Source organism: Gorilla gorilla, chromosome 15, assembly GCF_029281585.2.
Source record: "Gorilla gorilla gorilla isolate KB3781 chromosome 15, NHGRI_mGorGor1-v2.1_pri, whole genome shotgun sequence".
In the NCBI taxonomy this organism is placed as follows: Eukaryota; Metazoa; Chordata; class Mammalia; order Primates; family Hominidae; genus Gorilla; species Gorilla gorilla.
The window spans coordinates 56644158-56668126 of NC_073239.2; positions in this window are offsets into that span (position 1 = coordinate 56644158).

Below are 23969 nucleotides of genomic sequence, written 5' to 3' on the forward strand. Positions count from 1 at the left end.
CATTCCTTTCCATTCCATTCCATTCCATTCCATTCCGTTCTACTCGGGTTCATTCCATTCCATTCCATTCCATTCCATTCCATTCCATTCCATTCCATTCCGTTCTACTCGCGTCCATTCCATTCCTTTCCATTCCATTCGATTCCATTCCATTCCATTCGATTCCATTCCATTCCGTTCTACTCGCGTCCATTCCATTCCTTTCCATTCCATTCGATTCCATTCCATTCCATTCGATTCCATTCCATTCCATTCCATTCCAATCCATTCCATTCTACTCGGGTTGATTCCATTCCATTCCATTCCATTCCATTCCATTCCATTCCATTCCATTCCATTCCATTCCATTTCATTCCAGTCCATTCCATTCGATTCCATTCCATTCCATTCCATTTCATTGCATTCCATTCCATTCCATTCCATTCCATTCCATTCCTTTCTACTCGAGTTGATTCCATTCCATTCCATTCCATTCCATTCCATTCCATTCCATTCGATTCCATTCCATTCCACTCCATTCCTTTCCATTCCATTCCATTCCATTCCATTCCATTCCATTCCATTCCGTTCCATTCCATAGAATTCCATTCCATTCCATTCCATTCCATTCCATTCCATTCCATTCCTTTCCATTCCATTCCATTCCGTTCTACTCGGGTTGATTCCATTCCATTCCATTCCATTCCATTGAATTCTTTCCATTCCATTCCATTCCATTCCATTCCGTTCTACTCGTGTTGATTCCATTCCATTCCATTCCATTCCATTCCATTCCATTCCATTCCATTCCATTCCATTCCATTCCATTCCATTCCATTCCATTCCATTCCATTCGATTCCATTCCATTCCACTCAATTCCATTCCATTCCTTTCCATTCCATTCCATTCCATTCCATTCCATTCCATTCCATTCCATTACATTCCGTTCTACTCGGGTGGATTACATTCTATTCCACTCCATTCCATTCGATTCCATTCAATTCCATTCGATTCCATTCCATTCCATTCCATTCCATTCCATTCCATTCCATTCCATTCCATTCCATTCCATTCCATTCCATTCCATTCCATTCCATTCCATTCCATTCCATTCCATTCCATTCCATTCCGTTCTATTCGGGTTGATTCCATTCCATTCCATTCCATTCCATTCCATTCCATTCGATTCCATTCGATTCCATTCGATTCCATTCCATTCCATTCAATTCCATTCCATTCCATTCCTAATCCATTACTTTCTACTAGGGTTGATTCCATTCCATTCCAGTACATTCCATTCCATTCCGTTCCATTCCATTCCATTCGGTTCCATTCGATTCCATTCGAATCCATTCCATTTCACTCCATTCCATTCCGTTCCGTTCCATTCCGTTCCTTTCCGTTCCATTCCGTTCCATTCCATTCCGTTCTACTCGAGTTGATTCCATTCTCTTCCACTCCATTCCATTCGATTCCATTCGATTCCATTCGATTCCATTCCATTCCATTCCATTCCATTCCATTCCATTTCATTCTATTCCATTGAATTCCATTCCATTCCATTCCATTCCATTCCAATCCATTCCATTCTATTCGGGTTGATTCCATTCCATTCCATTCCATTCCATTCCATTCCATTCCAATCCATTCGATTCCATTCCATTCCATTCGATTCGATTCCATTCCATTCCATTCCATTCCTTTCTGTTCCAATGGATTCCATTCCGTTCCATTCCATTCCATTCGATTCCATTCGATTAAATTCCATTCCATTCCATTCCATTCCATTCCATTCCATTCCATTCCATTCCATTCCATTCCTTTCGATTCCATTCCATTTCATTCCATTCCATTCCATTCCATTCCATTCCGTTCTACTCGGGTTCATTCCATTCCATTCCATTCCATTCCATTCCATTACATTCCGTTCTACTCGGGTCCATTCCATTCCATTCCATTCCATTCCTTTCCATTGCATTGCATTCGATTCCATTCCATTCCATTCCAATCCATTCCATTCTACTCGGGTTGATTCCATTCCATTCCATTCCATTAAATTCCATTCCATTCCCTTCCATTCCATTCCATTCGGTTCCTTTCGATTCCATTCGATTCCATTCCATTTCACTCCATTCCATTCCGTTCCGTTCCGTTCCGTTCCGTTCCATTCCATTCCGTTCCATTCCATTCCATTCTACTCGGGTTGATTTCATTCTATTCCACTCCATTCCATTCGATTCCATTCGATTCCATTCGATTCCATTCCATTCCATTCCATTCCATTCCATTTCATTTTTTCCATTGAATTCCATTCCATTCCATTTCATTCCATTCCCATCCATTCCAATCTACTCGGGTTGATTCCATTCCATTCCATTCCATTCCACTCCATTCCATTCCATTCCATTCCATTCCATTCGATTCCATTCCATTCCATTCCATTCCATTCCATTCCATTCGATTCCATTACAATCCATTCCATTCTACTCGGGTTGATTCCATGCCATTTCATTCTTTCCATTCTATTCCATTGAATTCCATTCCATTCCATTCCATTCCATTCCATTCCATTCCATTCCATTCCGTTCCATTCCATTCGATTCCATTCCATTCCATTCCATTCCATTCCATTCCGTTCTACTCGGGTTGATTCCATTCCATTCCATTCCATTCCATTCCATTCCATTCCATTCCATTCCATTGAATTCCATTCCATTCCATCCCATTCCATTCTATTCCATTCCATTCCATTCCACTCCATTCCATTCCATTCCATTCCATTCCATTCCATTCCATTCCATTCCATTCCATTCCGTTCCATTCCATAGAATTCCATTCCATTCCTTTCGATTCCATTCCATTTCATTCCATTCCATTCCATTCCATTCCATTCCGTTCTACTCGGGTTCATTCCATTCCATTCCATTCCATTCCATTCCATTACATTCCGTTCTACTCGGGTCCATTCCATTCCATTCCATTCCATTCCATTCCTTTCCATTGCATTGCATTCGATTCCATTCCATTCCATTCCAATCCATTCCACTCTACTCGGGTTGATTCCATTCCATTCCATTCCATTAAATTCCATTCCAATCCCATCCATTCCATTCCATTCGGTTCCTTTCAATTCCATTCGATTCCATTCATTTTCACTCCATTCCATTCCGTTCCGTTCCGTTCCGTTCCATTCCATTCCGTTCCATTCCATTCCATTCTACTCTGGTTGATTCCATTCTATTCCACTCCATTCCATTCGATTCCATTCGATTCCATTCCATTCCATTCCATTCCATTCCATTCCATTCCATTCCATTCCATTTCATTTTTTCCATTGAATTCCATTCCATTCCATTTCATTCCATTCCCATCCATTCCAATCTACTCGGGTTGATTCCATTCCATTCCATTCCATTCCATTCCATTCCATTTCTTTCCATTCCATTCCATTCCATTCCATTCGATTCCATTACAATCCATTCCATTCTACTCGGGTTGATTCCATTCCATTTCATTCCATTCCATTCTATTCCATTGAATTCCATTCCATTCCATTCCATTCCATTCCATTCCATTCCATTGCGTTCCGTTCCATTCGATTCCATTCCATTCCATTCCATTCCGTCTACTCGGGTTGATTCCATTTCATTCCATTCCATTTCATTCCATTCCATTGAATTCCATTCCATTCCATTCCATTCCATTCTATTCCATTCCATTCCATTCCACTCCATTCCATTCCATTCCATTCCATTCCATTCCATTCCATTCCATTCCATTCCGTTCCATTCCATAGAATTCCATTCCTTTCCATTCCATTCCATTCCTTTCCATTCCATTCCATTCCGTTCTACTCGGGTTGATTCCATTCCATTCCATTCCATTCCATTGAATTCCATTCCATTCCATTCCATTCCATTCCATTCTATTCCGTTCTACTCGTGTTGATTCCATTCCATTCCATTCCATTCCATTCCATTCCATTCCATTCCATTCCATTCCATTCCATTCCATTCCATTCCATTCCATTCCATTCGATTCCATTCCATTCCACTCAATTCCATTCCATTCCTTTCCATTCCATTCCATTCCATTGCATTCCATTCCATTCCATTCCGTTCTACTCGGGTTGATTACATTCCATTCCATTCCATTCCATTCCATTGCATTCCATTCCATTCCATTCCGTTCTACTCGGGTTGATTACATTCTATTCCATTCCATTCCATTCGATTCCATTCAATTCCATTCGATTCCATTCCATTCCATTCCATTCCATTCCATTCCATTCCATTGAATTCCATTCCATTCCATTCCATTCCATTCCATTCCATTCCATTCCATTCCATTCCATTCCATTCCATTCCGTTCTACTCGGGTTGATTCCATTCCATTCCATTCCATTCCATTCCATTCCATTCGATTCCATTCGATTCCATTCGATTCCATTCCATTCCATTCCATTCCATTCCATTCCATTCCAATCCATTACTTTCTACTAGGGTTGATTCCATTCCATTCCATTCCATTCCATTCCGTTCCGTTCCATTCCATTCCATTCGGTTCCATTCTATTCCATTCGATTCCATTCCACTTCACTCCATTCCATTCCGTTCCGTTCCATTCCCTTCCGTTCCGTTCCATTCCGTTCCATTCCATTCCGTTCTACTCGAGTTGATTCCATTCTCTTCCACTCCATTCCGTTCGATTCCATTCGATTCCATTCCATTCCATTCCATTCCATTCCATTCCATTCCATTCCTTTCCATTCCCCTCCATTCCATTCTATTGAATTACATTCCATTCCATTCTATTCCATTCCTATCCATTCCATTCTACTCGGGTTGATTCCATTCCATTGCATTTCATTCCATTCCATTCCATTCCATTCCATTCCATTCCATTCCATTCCGTTCTACTCGGGTTCATTCCATTCCATTCCATTCCATTCCATTCCATTCCATTCCATTCCATTCCATTCCATTCCATTCCATTTCATTCCAGTCCATACCATTCGATTCCATTCGATTCCATTCCATTTCATTGCATTCCATTCCATTCCATTCCATTCCATTCCATTCCATTCCATTCCATTTCATTCCGTTCCATTCCTTTCTACTCGGGTTGATTCCATTCCATTCCATTCCATTCCATTCTATTCCATTGAATTCCATTCCATTCCATTCCATTCCATTCCATTCCATTCCATTCCATTCCACTCCATTACATTCCATTCCTTTCCATTCCATTCCATTCCATTCCATTCCGTTCCATTCCATTGAATTCCATTCCATTCCATTCCATTCCATTCCATTCCATTCCATTCCTTTCCATTCCATTCCATTCCGTTCTACTCGGGTTGATTCCATTCCATTCCATTCCATTCCATAGAATTCCATTCCATTCCATTCCATTCCATTCCATTCCATTCCATTCCATTCCATTCCGATCTACTCGTGTTGATTCCATTCCATTCCATTCCATTCCATTCCATTCCATTCGATTCCATTCCATTCCAATCCATTCCATTCCACTCAATTCCATTCCATTCCATTCCATTCCATTCCATTCCATTCCATTCCATTGAATTCCATTCCATTCCATTCCATTCCATTCCATTCCATTCCATTCCATTCCCTTCTACTCGGGTTGATTCCATTCCATTCCATTCCATTCCATTCCATTCCATTCCATTCGATTCCATTCGATTCCATTCGATTCCATTCCATTCCATTCCATTCCATTCCGTTCTACTCTGGTTGATTACATTCTATTCCATTCCATTCCATTCGATTCCATTCAATTCCATTCGATTCCATTCCATTCCATTCCATTCCATTCCATTCCATTCCATTCCATTGAATTCCATTCCATTCCATTCCATTGCATTCCATTCCATTCCATTCCATTCCATTCCCTTCTACTCGGGTTGATTCCATTCCATTCCATTCCATTCCATTCGATTCCATTCGATTCCATTCGATTCCATTCGATTCCATTCCATTCCATTCCATTCCATTCCGTTATACTCGGGTTAATTCCTTTCCATTCCATTCAATTCCATTCCATTCCATTCGATTCCATTCGAATCCATTCGATTCCATTCCATTCCATTCCATTCCATTCCATTCCATTCCAATCCATTACATTCTACTAGGGTTGATTCCATTCCATTCCAGTCCATTCCATTCCATTCCGCTCCATTCCATTCCATTCGGTTCCATTCGTTTCCATTCGATTCCATTCCAGTTCACTCCATTCCATTCCGTTCCGTTCCATTCCGTTCCGTTCCGTTCCATTCCGTTCCATTCCATTCCGTTCTACCCGAGTTGATTCCATTCTCTTCCACTCCATTCCATTCGATTCCACTCGATTCCATTCGATTCCATTCCATTCCATTCCATTCCATTCCATTCCATTTCATTCTATTCCATTGAATTCCATTCCATTCCATTCCATTCCATTCCAATCCATTCCATCCTACTCGTGTTGATTCCATTCCATTCCATTCCATTCCATTCCATTCCATTCCATTCCATTCCATTCCATTCCATTCCATTCCATTCTACTCGGGTTGATTCCATTCCATTCCATTCCATTCCATTCCATTCCATTCCATTCCATTCCATTCCATTCCATTCCATTCCAGTCCATTCCATTCTACTCGGGTTGATTCCATTCCATTCCATTCCATTCCATTGCAATCCATTCCCTTCCATTCCATTCCATTCGGTTCCATTCGATTCCATTTGATTCCATTCCATTTCACTCCATTCCATTCCGTTCCGTTCCGTTCCGTTCCGTTCCGTTCCGTTCTATTCGGGTTGATTCCATTCTATTCCACTCCATTCCGTTCTATTCCATTCGATTCCATTCGATTCCATTCCATTCCATTCCATTCCATTCCATTCCATTCCATTCCTACCCATTCCATTCTACTCGGGTTGATTCCATTCCATTCCTTTCCATTCCATTCCACTAAATTCCATTCCTTTCCATTCCATTCCATTCCATTCCATTCCGTTCTACTCGGGTTCATTCCATTCCATTCCATTCCATTCCATTCCATTCCATTCCATTCCATTCCGTTCTACTCGCGTCCATTCCATTCCTTTCCATTCCATTCGATTCCATTCCATTCCATTCGATTCCATTCCATTCCGTTCTACTCGCGTCCATTCCATTCCTTTCCATTCCATTCGATTCCATTCCATTCCATTCGATTCCATTCCATTCCATTCCATTCCAATCCATTCCATTCTACTCGGGTTGATTCCATTCCATTCCATTCCATTCCATTCCATTCCATTCCATTCCATTCCATTCCATTCCATTTCATTCCAGTCCATTCCATTCGATTCCATTCCATTCCATTCCATTTCATTGCATTCCATTCCATTCCATTCCATTCCATTCCATTCCATTCCTTTCTACTCGAGTTGATTCCATTCCATTCCATTCCATTCCATTCCATTCCATTCCATTCGATTCCATTCCATTCCACTCCATTCCTTTCCATTCCATTCCATTCCATTCCATTCCATTCCATTCCATTCCGTTCCATTCCATAGAATTCCATTCCATTCCATTCCATTCCATTCCATTCCATTCCATTCCTTTCCATTCCATTCCATTCCGTTCTACTCGGGTTGATTCCATTCCATTCCATTCCATTCCATTGAATTCTTTCCATTCCATTCCATTCCATTCCATTCCGTTCTACTCGTGTTGATTCCATTCCATTCCATTCCATTCCATTCCATTCCATTCCATTCCATTCCATTCCATTCCATTCGATTCCATTCCATTCCACTCAATTCCATTCCATTCCTTTCCATTCCATTCCATTCCATTCCATTCCATTCCATTCCATTCCATTACATTCCGTTCTACTCGGGTTGATTACATTCTATTCCACTCCATTCCATTCGATTCCATTCAATTCCATTCGATTCCATTCCATTCCATTCCATTCCATTCCATTCCATTCCATTCCATTGAATTCCATTCCATTCCATTCCATTCCATTCCATTCCATTCCATTCCATTCCATTCCATTCCATTCCGTTCTATTCGGGTTGATTCCATTCCATTCCATTCCATTCCATTCCATTCCATTCGATTCCATTCGATTCCATTCGATTCCATTCCATTCCATTCAATTCCATTCCATTCCATTCCTAATCCATTACTTTCTACTAGGGTTGATTCCATTCCATTCCAGTCCATTCCATTCCATTCCGTTCCATTCCATTCCATTCGGTTCCATTCGATTCCATTCGAATCCATTCCATTTCACTCCATTCCATTCCGTTCCGTTCCATTCCGTTCCTTTCCGTTCAATTCCGTTCCATTCCATTCCGTTCTACTCGAGTTGATTCCATTCTCTTCCACTCCATTCCATTCGATTCCATTCGATTCCATTCGATTCCATTCCATTCCATTCCATTCCATTCCATTCCATTTCATTCTATTCCATTGAATTCCATTCCATTCCATTCCATTCCATTCCATTCCAATCCATTCCATTCTATTCGGGTTGATTCCATTCCATTCCATTCCATTCCATTCCATTCCATTCCAATCCATTCGATTCCATTCCATTCCATTCGATTCGATTCCATTCCATTCCATTCCATTCCTTTCTGTTCCAATGGATTCCATTCCGTTCCATTCCATTCCATTCGATTCCATTCGATTAAATTCCATTCCATTCCATTCCATTCCATTCCATTCCATTCCATTCCATTCCATTCCATTCCATTCCTTTCGATTCCATTCCATTTCATTCCATTCCATTCCATTCCATTCCATTCCGTTCTACTCGGGTTCATTCCATTCCATTCCATTCCATTCCATTCCATTACATTCCGTTCTACTCGGGTCCATTCCATTCCATTCCATTCCATTCCTTTCCATTGCATTGCATTCGATTCCATTCCATTCCATTCCAATCCATTCCATTCTACTCGGGTTGATTCCATTCCATTCCATTCCATTAAATTCCATTCCATTCCCTTCCATTCCATTCCATTCGGTTCCTTTCGATTCCATTCGATTCCATTCCATTTCACTCCATTCCATTCCGTTCCGTTCCGTTCCGTTCCGTTCCATTCCATTCCGTTCCATTCCATTCCATTCTACTCGGGTTGATTTCATTCTATTCCACTCCATTCCATTCGATTCCATTCGATTCCATTCGATTCCATTCCATTCCATTCCATTCCATTTCATTTTTTCCATTGAATTCCATTCCATTCCATTTCATTCCATTCCCATCCATTCCAATCTACTCGGGTTGATTCCATTCCATTCCATTCCATTCCACTCCATTCCATTCCATTCCATTCCATTCCATTCGATTCCATTCCATTCCATTCCATTCCATTCCATTCCATTCGATTCCATTACAATCCATTCCATTCTACTCGGGTTGATTCCATGCCATTTCATTCTTTCCATTCTATTCCATTGAATTCCATTCCATTCCATTCCATTCCATTCCATTCCATTCCATTCCATTCCGTTCCATTCCATTCGATTCCATTCCATTCCATTCCATTCCATTCCATTCCGTTCTACTCGGGTTGATTCCATTCCATTCCATTCCATTCCATTCCATTCCATTCCATTCCATTGAATTCCATTCCATTCCATCCCATTCCATTCTATTCCATTCCATTCCATTCCACTCCATTCCATTCCATTCCATTCCATTCCATTCCATTCCATTCCATTCCATTCCGTTCCATTCCATAGAATTCCATTCCATTCCTTTCGATTCCATTCCATTTCATTCCATTCCATTCCATTCCATTCCATTCCGTTCTACTCGGGTTCATTCCATTCCATTCCATTCCATTCCATTCCATTACATTCCGTTCTACTCGGGTCCATTCCATTCCATTCCATTCCATTCCATTCCTTTCCATTGCATTGCATTCGATTCCATTCCATTCCATTCCAATCCATTCCACTCTACTCGGGTTGATTCCATTCCATTCCATTCCATTAAATTCCATTCCAATCCCATCCATTCCATTCCATTCGGTTCCTTTCAATTCCATTCGATTCCATTCCATTTCACTCCATTCCATTCCGTTCCGTTCCGTTCCGTTCCATTCCATTCCGTTCCATTCCATTCCATTCTACTCTGGTTGATTCCATTCTATTCCACTCCATTCCATTCGATTCCATTCGATTCCATTCGATTCCATTCCATTACATTCCATTCCATTCGATTCCATTCCATTACATTCCATTTCATTTTTTCCATTGAATTCCATTCCATTCCATTTCATTCCATTCCCATCCATTCCAATCTACTCGGGTTGATTCCATTCCATTCCATTCCATTCCATTCCATTCCATTTCTTTCCATTCCATTCCATTCCATTCCATTCGATTCCATTACAATCCATTCCATTCTACTCGGGTTGATTCCATTCCATTTCATTCCATTCCATTCTATTCCATTGAATTCCATTCCATTCCATTCCATTCCATTCCATTCCATTCCATTGCGTTCCGTTCCATTCGATTCCATTCCATTCCATTCCATTCCGTCTACTCGGGTTGATTCCATTTCATTCCATTCCATTTCATTCCATTCCATTGAATTCCATTCCATTCCATTCCATTCCATTCTATTCCATTCCATTCCATTCCACTCCATTCCATTCCATTCCATTCCATTCCATTCCATTCCATTCCATTCCATTCCATTCCGTTCCATTCCATAGAATTCCATTCCTTTCCATTCCATTCCATTCCTTTCCATTCCATTCCATTCCGTTCTACTCGGGTTGATTCCATTCCATTCCATTCCATTCCATTGAATTCCATTCCATTCCATTCCATTCCATTCCATTCTATTCCGTTCTACTCGTGTTGATTCCATTCCATTCCATTCCATTCCATTCCATTCCATTCCATTCCATTCCATTCCATTCCATTCGATTCCATTCCATTCCACTCAATTCCATTCCATTCCTTTCCATTCCATTCCATTCCATTGCATTCCATTCCATTCCATTCCGTTCTACTCGGGTTGATTACATTCCATTCCATTCCATTCCATTCCATTGCATTCCATTCCATTCCATTCCGTTCTACTCGGGTTGATTACATTCTATTCCATTCCATTCCATTCGATTCCATTCAATTCCATTCGATTCCATTCCATTCCATTCCATTCCATTCCATTCCATTCCATTGAATTCCATTCCATTCCATTCCATTCCATTCCATTCCATTCCATTCCATTCCATTCCATTCCATTCCATTCCATTCCGTTCTACTCGGGTTGATTCCATTCCATTCCATTCCATTCCATTCCATTCCATTCGATTCCATTCGATTCCATTCGATTCCATTCCATTCCATTCCATTCCATTCCATTCCATTCCAATCCATTACTTTCTACTAGGGTTGATTCCATTCCATTCCATTCCATTCCATTCCGTTCCGTTCCATTCCATTCCATTCGGTTCCATTCTATTCCATTCGATTCCATTCCACTTCACTCCATTCCATTCCGTTCCGTTCCATTCCCTTCCGTTCCGTTCCATTCCGTTCCATTCCATTCCGTTCTACTCGAGTTGATTCCATTCTCTTCCACTCCATTCCGTTCGATTCCATTCGATTCCATTCCATTCCATTCCATTCCATTCCATTCCATTCCATTCCTTTCCATTCCCCTCCATTCCATTCTATTGAATTACATTCCATTCCATTCTATTCCATTCCTATCCATTCCATTCTACTCGGGTTGATTCCATTCCATTGCATTTCATTCCATTCCATTCCATTCCATTCCATTCCATTCCATTCCGTTCTACTCGGGTTCATTCCATTCCATTCCATTCCATTCCATTCCATTCCATTCCATTCCATTCCATTCCATTCCATTCCATTCCATTTCATTCCAGTCCATACCATTCGATTCCATTCGATTCCATTCCATTTCATTGCATTCCATTCCATTCCATTCCATTCCATTCCATTCCATTCCATTCCATTTCATTCCGTTCCATTCCTTTCTACTCGGGTTGATTCCATTCCATTCCATTCCATTCCATTCTATTCCATTGAATTCCATTCCATTCCATTCCATTCCATTCCATTCCATTCCATTCCATTCCATTCCACTCCATTACATTCCATTCCATTCCATTCCATTCCATTCCATTCCATTCCGTTCCATTCCATTGAATTCCATTCCATTCCATTCCATTCCATTCCATTCCATTCCATTCCTTTCCATTCCATTCCATTCCGTTCTACTCGGGTTGATTCCATTCCATTCCATTCCATTCCATTCCATTCCATTCCATTCCATTCCATTCCATTCCATTCCTTTCCATTCCATTCCATTCCGTTCTACTCGGGTTGATTCCATTCCATTCCATTCCATTCCATAGAATTCCATTCCATTCCATTCCATTCCATTCCATTCCATTCCATTCCATTCCATTCCATTCCGATCTACTCGTGTTGATTCCATTCCATTCCATTCCATTCCATTCCATTCCATTCGATTCCATTCCATTCCAATCCATTCCATTCCACTCAATTCCATTCCATTCCATTCCATTCCATTCCATTCCATTCCATTGAATTCCATTCCATTCCATTCCATTCCATTCCATTCCATTCCATTCCATTCCCTTCTACTCGGGTTGATTCCATTCCATTCCATTCCATTCCATTCCATTCCATTCCATTCGATTCCATTCGATTCCATTCGATTCCATTCCATTCCATTCCATTCCATTCCGTTCTACTCTGGTTGATTACATTCTATTCCATTCCATTCCATTCGATTCCATTCAATTCCATTCGATTCCATTCCATTCCATTCCATTCCATTCCATTCCATTCCATTCCATTGAATTCCATTCCATTCCATTCCATTGCATTCCATTCCATTCCATTCCATTCCATTCCCTTCTACTCGGGTTGATTCCATTCCATTCCATTCCATTCCATTCGATTCCATTCGATTCCATTCGATTCCATTCGATTCCATTCCATTCCATTCCATTCCATTCCGTTATACTCGGGTTAATTCCTTTCCATTCCATTCAATTCCATTCCATTCCATTCGATTCCATTCGATTCCATTCGATTCCATTCCATTCCATTCCATTCCATTCCATTCCATTCCAATCCATTACATTCTACTAGGGTTGATTCCATTCCATTCCAGTCCATTCCATTCCATTCCGCTCCATTCCATTCCATTCGGTTCCATTCGTTTCCATTCGATTCCATTCCAGTTCACTCCATTCCATTCCGTTCCGTTCCATTCCGTTCCGTTCCGTTCCATTCCGTTCCATTCCATTCCGTTCTACCCGAGTTGATTCCATTCTCTTCCACTCCATTCCATTCGATTCCACTCGATTCCATTCGATTCCATTCCATTCCATTCCATTCCATTCCATTCCATTTCATTCTATTCCATTGAATTCCATTCCATTCCATTCCATTCCATTCCAATCCATTCCATCCTACTCGTGTTGATTCCATTCCATTCCATTCCATTCCATTCCATTCCATTCCATTCCATTCCGTTCCATTCCAATCCATTCGATTCCATTCCATTCCATTCCATTCCATTCCATTCCATTCCATTCCATTCCATTCCTTTCCGTTCCATTCGATTCCATTCCGTTCCATTCCATTCCATTCGATTCCATTCGATTAAATTCCATTCCATTCCATTCCATTCCATTCCATTCCATTCCATTCCATTCCTTTCGATTCCATTCCATTCCATTCCATTCCATTCCATTCCATTCCGTTCTACTCCGGTTCATTCCATTCCATTCCATTCCATTCCATTCCATTCAATTCCATTCCATTCCATTCCATTCCGTTCTACTCGGGTCCATTCCGTTCCATTCCATTCCATTCCATTCCATTCCATTGCATTGCATTTGATTCCATTCCATTCCATTCCAATCCATTCCATTCTACTCGGGTTGATTCCAATCCATTCCATTCCATTCAATTCCATTCCATTCCGTTCCATTCCATTCCATTCGGTTCCTTTCGATTCCATTTGATTCCATTCCATTTCACTCCATTCCATTCCGTCCCGTTCCGTTCCGTTCCGTTCTATTCGGGTTGATTCCATTCTATTCCACTCCATTCCATTTGATTCCATTCGATTCCATTCGATTCCATTCCATTCCATTCCATTCCATTCCATTCTATTCTATTGAATTCCATTCCATTCCATTCCATTCCATTCCATTCCATTCCATTCCACTCCAATCCATTCCATTCTACTCGGGTTTATTCCATTCCATTCCATTCCATTCCATTCCGTTCCCTTCTTTCCATTCCATTCGGTTCCGTTCGATTCCATTCGATTCCATTCCATTTCAATCCACTCCGTTCCGTTCCGTTCCTTTCCGTTCCGTTCCGTTCCGTTCCGTTCTGTTCCATTCCATTCCATTCTACTCGGGTTGATTCCATTCTATTCCACTCCATTCCACTCGATTCCATTCGATTCCATTCGACTCTATTCCATTCCATTCCATTCCTTTCCATTCCATTCCATTTCATTTTTTCCATTGAATTCCATTCCATTCCATTTCATTCCATTCCAATCCATTCCAATCTACTCGGGTTGATTCCATTCCATTCCATTCCATTCCATTCCATTCCATTCCATTCCATTCCATTCCATTTCATTCCATTCGATTCGATTCCATTCCATTCCATTCCATTCGATTCCATTCCATTCCATTCCATTCCATTCGATTCCATTCGATTCCACTCCATTCCATTCCATAGAATTCCATTCCATTCCATTCCATTCCATTGAATTCCATTCCATTCCATTCCATTCCATAGAATTCCATTCCATTCCATTCCATTCCATTCCATTCCATTCCATTCCATTCCATTCCATTCCATTCTACTCGGGTTGATTCCATTCCATTCCATTCCATTCCATTCCATTCCATTCCATTCCATTCCATTCCATTCCATTCCAGTCCATTTCATTCTACTCGGGTTGATTCCATTCCATTCCATTCCATTCCATTGCAATCCATTCCCTTCCATTCCATTCCATTCGGTTCCATTCGATTCCATTTGATTCCATTCCATTTCACTCCATTCCATTCCGTTCCGTTCCGTTCCGTTCCGTTCCGTTCCGTTCTATTCGGGTTGATTCCATTCTATTCCACTCCATTCCGTTCTATTCCATTCGATTCCATTCGATTCCATTCCATTCCATTCCATTCCATTCCATTCCATTCCATTCCATTCCATTCCATTCCATTCCATTCCATTCCTACCCATTCCATTCTACTCGGGTTGATTCCATTCCATTCCATTCCTTTCCATTCCATTCCACTAAATTCCATTCCATTCCATTCCATTCCATTCCATTCCATTCCATTCCGTTCTACTCGGGTTCATTCCATTCCATTCCATTCCATTCCATTCCATTCCATTCCATTCCATTCCGTTCTACTCGCGTCCATTCCATTCCTTTCCATTCCATTCGATTCCATTCCATTCCATTCGATTCCATTCCATTCCATTCCATTCCAATCCATTCCATTCTACTCGGGTTGATTCCATTCCATTCCATTCCATTCCATTCCATTCCATTCCATTCCATTCCATTCCATTCCATTCCATTCCATTTCATTCCAGTCCATTCCATTCGATTCCATTCCATTCCATTCCATTTCATTGCATTCCATTCCATTCCATTCCATTCCATTCCATTCCATTCCATTCCTTTCTACTCGAGTTGATTCCATTCCATTCCATTCCATTCCATTCCATTCCATTCCATTCGATTCCATTGCATTCCACTCCATTCTTTTCCATTCCATTCCATTCCATTCCATTCCATTCCATTCCATTCCTTTCCGTTCCATTCCATAGAATTCCATTCCATTCCATTCCATTCCATTCCATTCCATTCCTTTCCATTCCATTCCATTCCGTTCTACTCGGGTTGATTCCATTCCATTCCATTCCATTCCATTGAATTCCATTCCTTTCCATTCCATTCCATTCCATTCCGTTCTACTCGTGTTGATTCCATTCCATTCCATTCCATTCCATTCCATTCCATTCCATTCCATTCCATTCCATTCGATTCCATTCCATTCCACTCAATTCCATTCCATTCCATTCCATTCCATTCCATTCCATTCCGTTCTACTCGGGTTGATTACATTCTATTCCATTCCATTCCATTCGATTCCATTCAATTCCATTCGATTCCATTCCATTCCATTCCATTCCATTCCATTCCATTCCATTGAATTCCCTTCCATTCCATTCCATTCCATTCCATTCTATTCCGTTCTACTCGTGTTGATTCCATTCCATTCCATTCCATTCCATTCCATTCCATTCCATTCCATTCCATTCCATTCGATTCCATTCGATTCCATTCGATTCCATTCGATTCCATTCCATTCCATTCCATTCCATTCCGTTCTACTCGGGTTGATTACATTCTATTCCATTCCATTCCATTCGATTCCATTCAATTCCATTCGATTCCATTCCATTCCATTCCATTCCATTCCATTCCATTCCATTCCATTCCATTCCATTGAATTCCATTCCATTCCATTCCATTGCATTCCATTCCATTCCATTCCATTCCATTCCCTTCTACTCGGGTTGATTCCATTCCATTCCATTCCATTCCATTCGATTCCATTCCATTCCATTCCATTCCATTTCGTTCTACTCGGGTTGATTACATTCTATTCCATTCCATTCCATTCGATTCCATTCAGTTCCATTCGATTCCATTCCATTCCATTCCATTCCATTCCATTCCATTCCATTCCATTGAATTCCATTCCATTCCATTCCATTCCATTCCATTCCATTCCATTCCATTCCATTCCATTCCCTTCTACTCGGGTTGATTCCATTCCATTCCGTTCCATTCCATTCGATTCCATTCGATTCCATTCGATTCCATTCGATTCCATTCCATTCCATTCCATTCCATTCCGTTATACTCGGGTTAATTCCATTCCATTCCATTCCATTCCATTCCATTCCATTCGATTCCATTCGATTCCATTCGATTCCATTCCATTCCATTCCATTCCATTCCATTCCAATCCATTACATTCTACTAGGGTTGATTCCATTCCATTCCAGTCCATTCCATTCCATTCCGTTCCATTCCATTCCATTCGGTTCCATTCGATTCCATTCCAGTTCACTCCTTTCCATTCCGTTCCGTTCCATTCCGTTCCGTTCCGTTCCATTCCGTTCCATTCCATTCCGTTCTACTCGAGTTGATTCCATTCTCTTCCACTCCATTCCATTCGATTCCATTCGATTCCATTCGATTCCATTCCATTCCATTCCATTCCATACCATTCCATTCCATTTCATTCTATTCCATTGAATTCCATTCCATTCCATTCCATTCCATTCCAATCCATTCCATCCTACTCGTGTTGATTCCATTCCATTCCATTCCATTCCATTCCATTCCATTCCATTCCAATCCATTCGATTCCATTCCATTCCATTCCATTCCATTCCATTCCATTCCATTCCATTCCATTCCATTCCATTCCATTCCTTTCCGTTCCATTCGATTCCATTCCGTTCCATTCCATTCCATTCGATTCCATTCGATTAAATTCCATTCCATTCCATTCCATTCCATTCCATTCCATTCCATTCCTTTCGATTCCATTCCATTCCATTCCATTCCATTCCATTCCATTCCGTTCTACTCCGGTTCATTCCATTCCATTCCATTCCATTCCATTCCATTCCATTCCATTCCATTCCATTCCATTCCGTTCTACTCGGGTCCATTCCGTTCCATTCCATTCCATTCCATTCCATTCCATTGCATTGCATTTGATTCCATTCCATTCCATTCCAATCCATTCCATTCTACTCGGGTTGATTCCAATCCATTCCATTCCATTCATTTCCATTCCATTCCGTTCCATTCCATTCCATTCGGTTCCTTTCGATTCCATTTGATTCCATTCCATTTCACTCCATTCCATTCCGTTCCGTTCCGTTCCGTTCCGTTCTATTCGGGTTGATTCCATTCTATTCCACTCCATTCCATTCGATTCCATTCGATTCCATTCGATTCTATTCCATTCCATTCCATTCCATTGCATTCCATTCCATTTCATTTTTTCCATTGAATTCCATTCCATTCCATTTCATTCCATTCCAATCCATTCCAATCTACTCGGGTTGATTCCATTCCATTCCATTCCATTCCATTCCATTCCATTCCATTCCATTCCATTCCATTCCATTCCATTCCATTTCATTCCATTCGATTCGATACCATTCCATTCCATTCCATTCGATTCCATTCCATTCCATTCCATTCCATTCCATTCCATTCCATTCGATTCCATTCGATTCCATTCCATTCCATTCCATTCTATTCCATTCCATTCCATTCAATTCCATTCCATTCCATTCAATTCCATTCCATTCCATTCCGTTCTACTCGGGTTCATTCCATTCCATTCCATTCCATTGCATTCCATTCTATTCCATTGAATTCCATTCCATAGAATTCCATTCCATTCCATTCCATTCCATTCCATTCCATTCCATTCCATTCCATTCTACTCGGGTTGATTCCATTCCATTCCATTCCATTCCATTCCATTCCATTCCATTCCATTCCATTCCATTCCAGTCCATTCCATTCTACTCGGGTTGATTCCATTCCATTCCATTCCATTCCATTGCAATCCATTCCCTTCCATTCCATTCCATTCGGTTCCATTCGATTCCATTTGATTCCATTCCATTTCACTCCATTCCATTCCGTTCCGTTCCGTTCCGTTCCGTTCCGTTCTATTCGGGTTGATTCCATTCTATTCCACTCCATTCCGTTCTATTCCATTCGATTCCATTCGATTCCATTCCATTCCATTACATTCCATTCCATTCCATTCCATTCCTACCCATTCCATTCTACTCGGGTTGATTCCATTCCATTCCATTCCTTTCCATTCCATTCCACTAAATTCCATTCCTTTCCATTCCATTCCATTCCATTCCATTCCGTTCTACTCGGGTTCATTCCATTCCATTCCATTCCATTCCATTCCATTCCATTCCATTCCATTCCGTTCTACTCGCGTCCATTCCATTCCTTTCCATTCCATTCGATTCCATTCCATTCCATTCGTTTCCATTCCATTCCGTTCTACTCGCGTCCATTCCATTCCTTTCCATTCCATTCGATTCCATTCCATTCGATTCCATTCCATTCCATTCCATTCCAATCCATTCCATTCTACTCGGGTTGATTCCATTCCATTCCATTCCATTCCATTCCATTCCATTCCATTCCATTCCATTCCATTTCATTCCAGTCCATTCCATTCGATTCCATTCCATTCCATTCCATTTCATTGCATTCCATTCCATTCCATTCCATTCCATTCCATTCCTTTCTACTCGAGTTGATTCCATTCCATTCCATTCCATTCCATTCCATTCCATTCCATTCGATTCCATTCCATTCCACTCCATTCCTTTCCATTCCATTCCATTCCATTCCATTCCATTCCATTCCATTCCGTTCCATTCCATAGAATTCCATTCCATTCCATTCCATTCCATTCCATTCCATTCCATTCCTTTCCATTCCATTCCATTCCGTTCTACTCGGGTTGATTCCATTCCATTCCATTCCATTCAATTGAATTCTTTCCATTCCATTCCATTCCATTCCATTCCGTTCTACTCGTGTTGATTCCATTCCATTCCATTCCATTCCATTCCATTCCATTCCATTCCATTCCATTCCATTCCATTCCATTCGATTCCATTCCATTCCACTCAATTCCATTCCATTCCTTTCCATTCCATTCCATTCCATTCCATTCCATTCCATTCCATTCCATTCCATTCCGTTCTACTCGGGTTGATTACATTCTATTCCATTCCATTCCATTCGATTCCATTCAATTCCATTCGATTCCATTCCATTCCATTCCATTCCATTCCATTCCATTCCATTCCATTGAATTCCATTCCATTCCATTCCATTCCATTCCATTCCATTCCATTCCATTCCATTCCATTCCATTCCGTTCTATTCGGGTTGATTCCATTCCATTCCATTCCATTCCATTCCATTCCATTCGATTCCATTCGATTCCATTCGATTCCATTCCATTCCATTCAATTCCATTCCATTCCATTCCTAATCCATTACTTTCTACTAGGGTTGATTCCATTCCATTCCAGTCCATTCCATTCCATTCCGTTCCATTCCATTCCATTCGGTTCCATTCGATTCCATTCGAATCCATTCCATTTCACTCCATTCCATTCCGTTCCGTTCCATTCCGTTCCTTTCCGTTCCATTCCGTTCCATTCCATTCCGTTCTACTCGAGTTGATTCCATTCTCTTCCACTCCATTCCATTCGATTCCATTCGATTCCATTCGATTCCATTCCATTCCATTCCATTCCATTCCATTCCATTTCATTCTATTCCATTGAATTCCATTCCATTCCATTCCATTCCATTCCAATCCATTCCATTCTACTCGGGTTGATTCCATTCCATTCCATTCCATTCCATTCCATTCCATTCCATTCCAATCCATTCGATTCCATTCCATTCCATTCGATTCGATTCCATTCCATTCCATTCCATTCCTTTCTGTTCCAATGGATTCCATTCCGTTCCATTCCATTCCATTCGATTCCATTCGATTAAATTCCATTCCATTCCATTCCATTCCATTCCATTCCATTCCATTCCATTCCATTCCTTTCGATTCCATTCCATTTCATTCCATTCCATTCCATTCCATTCCATTCCGTTCTACTCGGGTTCATTCCATTCCATTCCATTCCATTCCATTCCATTACATTCCGTTCTACTCGGGTCCATTCCATTCCATTCCATTCCATTCCATTCCTTTCCATTGCATTGCATTCGATTCCATTCCATTCCATTCCAATCCATTCCATTCTACTCGGGTTGATTCCATTCCATTCCATTCCATTCAATTCCATTCCATTCCCTTCCATTCCATTCCATTCGGTTCCTTTCGATTCCATTCGATTCCATTCCATTTCACTCCATTCCATTCCGTTCCGTTCCGTTCCGTTCCGTTCCATTCCATTCCGTTCCATTCCATTCCATTCTACTCGGGTTGATTTCATTCTATTCCACTCCATTCCATTCGATTCCATTCGATTCCATTCGATTCCATTCCATTCCATTCCATTCCATTCCATTTCATTTTTTCCATTGAATTCCATTCCATTCCATTTCATTCCATTCCCATCCATTCCAATCTACTCGGGTTGATTCCATTCCATTCCATTCCATTCCATTCCATTCCATTTCTTTCCATTCCATTCCATTCCATTCCATTCGATTCCATTACAATCCATTCCATTTTACTCGGGTTGATTCCATTCCATTTCATTCCATTCCATTCTATTCCATTGAATTCCATTCCATTCCATTCCATTCCATTCCATTCCATTCCATTGCGTTCCGTTCCATTCGATTCCATTCCATTCCATTCCATTCCGTCTACTCGGGTTGATTCCATTCCATTCCATTCCATTTCATTCCATTCCATTGAATTCCATTCCATTCCATTCCATTCCATTCTATTCTATTCCATTCCATTCCACTCCTTTCCATTCCATTCCATTCCATTCCATTCCATTCCATTCCATTCCATTCCATTCCGTTCCATTCCATAGAATTCCATTCCTTTCCATTCCATTCCATTCCTTTCCATTCCATTCCATTCCGTTCTACTCGGGTTGATTCCATTCCATTCCATTCCATTCCATTGAATTCCATTCCATTCCATTCCATTCCATTCCATTCTATTCCGTTCTACTCGTGTTGATTCCATTCCATTCCATTCCATTCCATTCCATTCAATTCCATTCCATTCCATTCCATTCCATTCGATTCCATTCCATTCCACTCAATTCCATTCCATTCCTTTCCATTCCATTCCATTCCATTGCATTCCATTCCATTCCATTCCGTTCTACTCGGGTTGATTACATTCTATTCCATTCCATTCCATTCGATTCCATTCAATTCCATTCGATTCCATTCCATTCCATTCCATTCCATTCCATTCCATTCCATTGAATTCTATTCCATTCCATTCCATTCCATTCCATTCCATTCCATTCCATTCCATTCCATTCCATTCCATTCCATTCCGTTCTACTCGGGTTGATTCCATTCCATTCCATTCCATTCCATTCCATTCCATTCGATTCCATTCGATTCCATTCGATTCCATTCCATTCCATTCCATTCCATTCCATTCCATTCCAATCCATTACTTTCTACTAGGGTTGATTCCATTCCATTCCATTCCATTCCATTCCGTTCCGTTCCATTCCATTCCATTCGGTTCCATTCTATTCCATTCGATTCCATTCCACTTCACTCCATTCCATTCCGTTCCGTTCCATTCCCTTCCGTTCCGTTCCATTCCGTTCCATTCCATTCCGTTCTACTCGAGTTGATTCCATTCTCTTCCACTCCATTCCGTTCGATTCCATTCGATTCCATTCCATTCCATTCCATTCCATTCCATTCCATTCCATTCCATTCCATTCCTTTCCATTCCCCTCCATTCCATTCTATTGAATTACATTCCATTCCATTCTATTCCATTCCTATCCATTCCATTCTACTCGGGTTGATTCCATTCCATTCCATTTCATTCCATTCCATTCCATTCCATTCCATTCCATTCCATTCCGTTCTACTCGGGTTCATTCCATTCCATTCCATTCCATTCCATTCCATTCCATTCCATTCCATTCCATTCCATTCCATTCCATTCCATTTCATTCCAGTCCATACCATTCGATTCCATTCGATTCCATTCCATTTTATTGCATTCCATTCCATTCCATTCCATTCCATTCCATTCCATTCCATTCCATTTCATTCCGTTCCATTCCTTTCTACTCGGGTTGATTCCATTCCATTCCATTCCATTCCATTCTATTCCATTGAATTCCATTCCATTCCATTCCATTCCATTCCATTCCATTCCATTCCATTCCATTCCACTCCATTACATTCCATTCCATTCCATTCCATTCCATTCCATTCCATTCCGTTCCATTCCATTGAATTCCATTCCATTCCATTCCATTCCATTCCATTCCATTCCATTCCTTTCCATTCCATTCCATTCCGTTCTACTCGGGTTGATTCCATTCCATTCCATTCCATTCCATAGAATTCCATTCCATTCCATTCCATTCCATTCCATTCCATTCCATTCCATTCCATTCCATTCCGATCTACTCGTGTTGATTCCATTCCATTCCATTCCATTCCATTCCATTCCATTCGATTCCATTCCATTCCATTCCATTCCATTCCACTCAATTCCATTCCATTCCATTCCATTCCATTCCATTCCATTCCATTGAATTCCATTCCATTCCATTCCATTCCATTCCATTCCATTCCATTCCATTCCATTCCCTTCTACTCGGGTTGATTCCATTCCATTCCATTCCATTCCATTCCATTCCATTCCATTCGATTCCATTCGATTCCATTCGATTCCATTCCATTCCATTCCATTCCATTCCGTTCTACTCGGGTTGATTACATTCTATTCCATTCCATTCCATTCCATTCCATTCAATTCCATTCGATTCCATTCCATTCCATTCCATTCCATTCCATTCCATTCCATTCCATTGAATTCCATTCCATTCCATTCCATTGCATTCCATTCCATTCCATTCCATTCCATTCCCTTCTACTCGGGTTGATTCCATTCCATTCCATTCCATTCCATTCGATTCCATTCGATTCCATTCGATTCCATTCGATTCCATTCCATTCCATTCCATTCCATTCCGTTATACTCGGGTTAATTCCTTTCCATTCCATTCAATTCCATTCCATTCCATTCGATTCCATTCGATTCCATTCGATTCCATTCCA